Here is a 6,000-nt window from a genome sequence, read left to right as displayed (position 1 = left end):
CTAAAAATACGTTGAAATTGACAAAAGTATCTGGTCTCCACAATTCTTTATTTCACTGTTTATATTACAGAACCTTTGTTTTTGATTCAGAACTTAATATATCCTTTTAAATTAGAAAATAAAAATAAATGGCATTGACAAAATTATTCACACCCTCATCATAATATTTGGTAACACGGCCTTTGGACAAAACAACTGCAGTCTCGGGCTTCCTATAGCCATGAATGAGCTTCCTCCACCTCTCTACTATCAGCTTGGCCCACTCTTCTTGTGCAAACTGCTCCAGTTCTCCCAGATTTGAAGGATGTCTTCTCCCAACTGCTGTTTTCAGATCTCCCCACAGGTGTTCAATGGGATTTAGATCTGGACTCATTGCTGGCCACTTCAGAACAGTCCAGCGTTTTGTCTTGAACCATTCCTGGGTGTTTTTTGAAGTGTGTTTGGGGTCATTGTGCTGCAAGACCCATGACCTTCGACGGAGACGCAGCTTTCTGACATTGGGTTGAACATTGCGCTCCAAAATGCCTTGGTAATCTCTTGATTACATGATGCCATGCACACATTCAAGGTACCCAGTGCCAGAGGCAGCACAGCAACCCCAAAACATCACTGAACCTCCTCTATGTTTGACTCTAGGGATAATGTTCTTTTCTTTGAAGGCTTCATAATGTTTTCTGTAAACATGGAGATGATGTGCTTTACCAAAAAGCTCTAACTCGGTCTCTTCTATCCACAGGACATTCTCCCAGAAGGATTTTGGCTTGTTCAGGTGTGTTTTGGAAAACTTCAGTCGGGCTTTCTCAGCAATGGGGTCATCCTGGGTCTCCTACATCCGAAAAAATGCAAAAAATGCAGACAAAAAAATGCAAATGCAAAACAATGTCTGAAAAAATCTGTTTGGCAGTTGATCGAGGTCCTTTCTCCACCATTCGAACAATCCTCAGTTTCAATCTTCAATCAAGTTTTCTGTTATGGCCACGTCCAGGGAGTTTGGCTACAGTGCCAAGGGCCTTAAACTTCCTGATAACATTGCGTACGGTAGACACAGGAACATCAAGTTCTCTGGAGATGGACTTGTAGCCTTGAGATTGTCGATGCTTGGCTACAATCTTGTGTCTGACCTCCTCAGACAATTCTCTGGTTTTCTTTCTTTTCTCCATGCTCATTGTGGTACACACAGTGACACAAAACAGCAGAATGACTCCTTTTCTCCATTCAAACTGGTTGTATGAGTGATTTTTATATTTCAGGCACCTGCAACTCACCACGGGTGAGTTAAATTCCAAAGTAGAGGAGAACCACCTGCTTGAAATCTATTTATTTCTAACATCTTCTAAAAGGTGCCAATAATATTGTTCGGCCATTTTAGGATTTCTGTGTGGAATAAGCTAAGATTTCGTAATTTTTTCAGCTTTTTTTGTTTTGTTCCATTGCAAACCAAAGAAATACATTAGTGGATACCAAAATATTGTACACCGCACCTTTCCTATGCCATCTCCAGGCATTGCAAATCGTCATTGCTGGGCACCGAAGGGGGCTCGGCAGTGACGCACGCTGAAAGAGAGTACTCAGTTTTCACTCTGGTTGTTTTCTTGTTTTCTTTCTTTCTTGGTTGTCCGGACGATATCTCAGCCATCCTTTGAGCTAGGAAGCTGAAATTTCGGCACAGTAGTGAGCAAGTCCTTTGTCAAATACGGTATTTTTTGTTTTTTGAATAATCAATTAATTGAGGAGTTATTTAATTATTAGCGTTTAATTAAGTACTTATTTAATTAATTAAATTTCATTTATCTTCTGACCATTATTAACTCAGGCACCTTTTGAGTTAGGAAGCTGATATTTGGACATGCCAATGACCAGGTGATTTGGCTGCAAAGGATATTTTTGATTTATTAATTAATCAATTAATCGATTAATTATTTAATTATTCGATTAATGACAAAAAAATTTTTTTTTTTTAAGTTACAGATTCTGATGAAATAGTGGTAGTTTATGTGTTCTCTGACCAAATTGATTAATAATTTAATTTTTTTATGATTATTATTTATTTATTTTCATTATTAATCATTTATTTATTTTCTTTCTTATTTGGCCAATATCTCAGGCACCTTTTGAGCTGGGAAGCTAATATTTGGACATGAGTGACCAAGTGATGTGGCTATCAAGGATATTTTTGATTTATTGATTAATCATTTCATCTATTAAGTATTTATTGATTAATCGATTAATTATTTATTGAGTAATCAATTAATTATTTAATTTTTTATAAATGACTTATTTAATTAAATTTCTAAAAGATACATCTTCGGATGAAGCACTACTGGTTTAGTTATGCGATTAGCCAATTGATTATGAAAATATTTTGTGATAATCTTTTATTGATTTTAATTATACAATTAATCAATCAATTAGTGTACACCTCTCCCTCCCAATGCAGCCTCAATGAGCTGCACTGCGGTATTGCCGGGCGCCGGAGGCGCCCCGGCAATGCCGCGCTGCAGCATATTTAATTATTTGGCATGGGGCGGTGTACTTTGAATGTATGTGTACTTGTTTTATAATTTCAACAATTTTCTGGAAGAAATGGTGCATTATTTGAAAAAAGTGCAAGGGTGCCAATAGTTTTGGCCACGACTGTATGAACAACGAGAACGGCACTCAGTAGAGCGCATACCTCCACCAGGCTGAAGATTTATGTTTTGTATCCCACTGATCTGGATTCAGAGATATTCACCAAAATAGAATCGAATCGTCCTTGTCAGACCCTCAACCGGTCTACCAAGTTTCGTCCAAATCCGTCGACAACTTTTTGAGGTATCGTTTTTGTCCCTATCTCCCAATGGTGAAGAATCGCTTAAAAAATCAAATAATTCTCATATCCGAATCCATATTCAGATCTTCACCAACATCTAATCATTTCGTCCGTTTCACATACGCTAGCTCTCTGCCAAATTTCATCCGAATCTATCCACAACCTTTTGAAATATATTTTTCACAAACAGACAAATAAATAGACAGACAAACAAACACATATACACTGGTGAAAACATAACCTACATCCACCTTTGGTGGCAGAGGAAAAGAGCAATTAGAGATTGCAGACCTTCGCCAGGACTTCTGTTGTTGTGTGGTGTACTTTGTCAAATAAATGGAAGAACTTACGAAATGAAATGGTGTAATTTAAGACCTAAAGGATCTAAATTGTCTAAATGGTGTCGAAAAAGCATTAAAACATTTAAAAAGCTTTTAAAAGTCAAAGGGGTCTAAAGTGTCTAAAGGGTATTAAAAGGTCTGAAATGTGTGAAGGTCTGAAGGTCTAAAAGTCCAAAAAAAGGGTAGAAAGGGTGTAACGGTCTAAAGGGGTCACAATGGGTTTAAAGTGTTGAAAGGGTCTTTAAAAGTCTAAAAGGGTCGAACGGGTCTGAAGAGTATAAGAGGGTCTAAAGGGGGTCTTATATCTATATATATAAACCACAGTTTGTGTGTGTGTGTGTGTGTGTGTGTGTGTGTGTGTGTGTGTGTGTGTGTGTGTGTGTGTGTGTGTGTGTGTGTGTGTGTGTGTGTGTGTGTGTGTGTGTGTGTGTGTGTGTGTGTGTGTGTGTAATGTTACCGATAGACTCCTAAACGGAGAGGCTTACGTGCTTGATATTTGGCATAGACATGGCCATTGAGCCTGGGACGAACATGGCCGAACTCAAAATATTTGACGATCCATATTTTTTATTCATATTTACCTCAGCGCATTTCAGCGCACGGAATCAACGGAATCCGAGCAGGTGGGCGCTGATTCACTCAGAGCGATCACGTGATGACGCTATGACGCTATGAACGTTATGACGCTATGAAAAAAAAAATCGCTATGACGCTATGAAACGCTATGACGATATGAACGCTATGACGCTATGAACGATATGACGATATGACGCGATGAAGCTATGAACGATATGACGCTATGACGCTATGAAAAAAAAAATCGCTATGACGATATGAACGCTATGACGCTATGAAAAAAAAAATCGCTATGACGCTATGAAACGCTATGAACGCTATGACGATATGAACGATATGATGCTATGACGCTATGGAAAAAAAAATCGCTCGCTTTACCAAGGGGCTCGCTCTCCCCCCGTTCCCCTCCCCTTCCCCTTCCCCCATCCCCTCCCCTCCCCCGCCCGGCAATGCTGGGTACTTCTACTAGTAAGGATATAAAGGGGTCTTGTATTCACCCAACAATGGATGGAGGTGCTCAATGTCGGGTATGAGATCAGGGCCATCTCCCTGGACTTTTCTTGATCTTTCGATACAATCTGGCATCCCACTTTGCTCTCCAAACTCAATGGCTATGAAATCCAAGGCAAGCTCCACACATGATACGCACTGACTTTCTCTACTCTCGTGGCCAACGTGTGTCTCTCAATTGAATCCTTTCATCGCCTCTCCCTGTCAAGGCTGGAGTGTACTGCAAGGCAGTCTTCGGCCTGTCAAGGCCGTCCTAATCCTAATATTCATCAATGATTTTCCTGGCTCTCTAGAAAATCCTCTTTATCTATTTGTTGATCACTCCACCATCTGCCGTGACACCCCTCATCCTTCAGACAGGTAGACTGCAGCCTCTTCCCTCTCATCAGATCCTGAAAAAAAATCACAAGTTGGTCAAACACTTGGAATATGTCTTTCATCCTGACAAATCTCACACTCTATTTCACTCTGAAAGGACAGTCTGGCAACTCCCCTCGCCCCACGAACCTCTAATACTTTCTCAACTAGATGGTATTCATAGAATACTTACCCTGCGCAGTCAACTTGGTGTGAGCCAACTCTTCTGCATTTGAACGTTTCTTTTTTTTTTGATCCAATATGGCTGCCAGACCACGTGAGCGATGACATCATTAATTTATATTCTCTAAATAATTGTTGCATAGATCATGCTCAATAAATTTCAAACTGATCAGACTAAGCGTTGTCCCTGTCGAATTATGACGTCATAATTATGGAACCAATGACGTCATCGTTAACAACACCTATTCCCCATATGGAGTTATTTACAATGAGCCACGTTTCATTTTTTCCCATAGAGCGGCTTTGGAGATATAGAGGTGCAACGTTTTTCGGTTTTTCCAAGATGGCGCCTGTAACGCACAACCTATGACGTCATAATTGTCATTTAAAAAATTCCACAGGAGGAGCCGCTCATATTCTGAAAATTTCGTGCCAATCGGACTAACAGTTGCAGAGGAATTTTTTTTTCATACTGATCAGATCAAGTATTGTACTTGTAAAATTATGACGTCATAATTAAGGCTCCGATGACATCACCATCATCAACATATCTTATTCCCCATGGTGAGTACTTGACAATCAGCCATGTTTCCTCTTTTCCGTTGAGCGGTTTGGGAGATATAGAGGTGTGCCGTTTTTCCAAGATGGTGTCTGTACCACGTGATCTATGACGTCATAATATTCACTATAATATTCTACAGGAGGAGGCCCTCCTATGGTGAAAATTTAATGTCTATCGGACCAACGGTTGCTGAGAAAATGAATTTTAAAAATGCTGATACGGCCCACACTTTACTTTACTGAAATGCAAACACGTACGTACGTAGCTGAATGCTTAACCCCGCTTTTCGCTTCGCGAGCGCAGGGTAACAATCCTTTTGAGGAAGTTCAGTCATTCATACTCCTGGGTCTCACTGTCAGTCATGATCTTTCTCGGACAAACCATAGTGGTCTCTCTGTCTCCTACCGCCTCCTTCCTGGTCTTGCAGCCTCTGCTCTTTCTATACTTTGTCCAACCCAGGTTTCTGCAGGCCACACACAGTCCGCCATCAACCCCTTTCTGGTGAAACTACCTAAATCCAGGATCACTGCTAAACTCCATAAATTTGTTCCTCCTTTTCCGACCTGTGGAATCAACTTCCACATCCTCATCAATCTCATTCTTTGTCTTGTATCACCATCTCAGGTTGTCCCAAATCCAAAACCATTATCTTTACTGCC

Source organism: Myxine glutinosa, chromosome 3 (assembly GCF_964187855.1).
Source record: "Myxine glutinosa chromosome 3, kmMyxGlut1.1, whole genome shotgun sequence".
NCBI lineage: Eukaryota > Metazoa > Chordata > Myxini > Myxiniformes > Myxinidae > Myxine > Myxine glutinosa.
The sequence above is the reverse complement of the archived record's forward strand: the minus strand, read 5'-3'. Positions refer to the sequence as shown.